General features: G+C 52.5%; 1 protein-coding gene across 2 annotated transcripts in view; it reads right to left on the reverse strand.

Annotated features, from left to right (window-relative positions):
* CDH2 (cadherin 2) overlaps positions 1–842 on the reverse strand; it is a 233,239-nt gene that overhangs the window by 46,397 nt on the left and 186,000 nt on the right. The gene's annotated exons all lie outside the window — the stretch shown is intronic.

Here is an 842-nt window from a genome sequence, read left to right on the forward strand (position 1 = left end):
AAGGAGACGATCCTCCAAGCCCAAAAGAAGGTAATCCCAATGAGGATTAAAGGGAGCAGGAGAGCACACAAGCCCCCATGGCTCACCAAAAGCATCTGGGAACATCTCCTTGCTAAAAAGGAGGCGTACACCCAATGGAAAGAAGGGGTCATCACCAGAGATGACTATTCTGCAGTCACTCGGGGATGCAGGGGTAGTTAGGAAGGCCAAGGCAGAGATGGAATTAGGACTAGCTTCCCAGATTAAGGACAATAAGTAGTACTTTTTTAAATACATAGGGGGCAAAAAGAAGGTCCTGGGTACTGTGGGGCCCTTGCAGGACACGCTGGAAAATTTGGTCATCACACCAGACGACAAAGCTAACACGTTTAACATTTTCTTTGCCTCCATCTTCCTAAGTAGGGACCAGAACAGCCACCTCCCTGCTGGGCCCCCCTCAGGCCCCAGGGGGGCACACCTGGGCCAAGGGTTAGCGAGGAACTAGTTAGGGAGCTTCTGGACGGGCTAGATGTATTCAAGTCAGCCGGTCTGGACGATCTCCACCCTAGAGTTCTAAAGGAATTGGCTGAGGTCATTGCAAGACCCCTGGCACGGCTTTACGAGCACTCCTGGTGCTCTGGTGTGGTGCCAGAGGATTGGAAGAGGGCCAGCGTGGCCGTCTTCAAAAAAGGGAGGAAGGAGGACCCGGGAAACTATAGGCCAGTTAGTCTTACCTCAATCCTGGGCAAGCTGTTTGAGAAAATTATTCTGGCGCACATCCATGAGGGGCCAGCAGGGGACTGCATGCTTAGGGGCAACCAACATGGGTTAATCAGTGGCAGGTCCTGTCAGACCAACCTGGT

This window comes from Gavialis gangeticus, unplaced genomic scaffold (assembly GCF_001723915.1).
Source record: "Gavialis gangeticus isolate Ggan-Ray unplaced genomic scaffold, GavGan_comp1, whole genome shotgun sequence".
In the NCBI taxonomy this organism is placed as follows: Eukaryota; Metazoa; Chordata; order Crocodylia; family Gavialidae; genus Gavialis; species Gavialis gangeticus.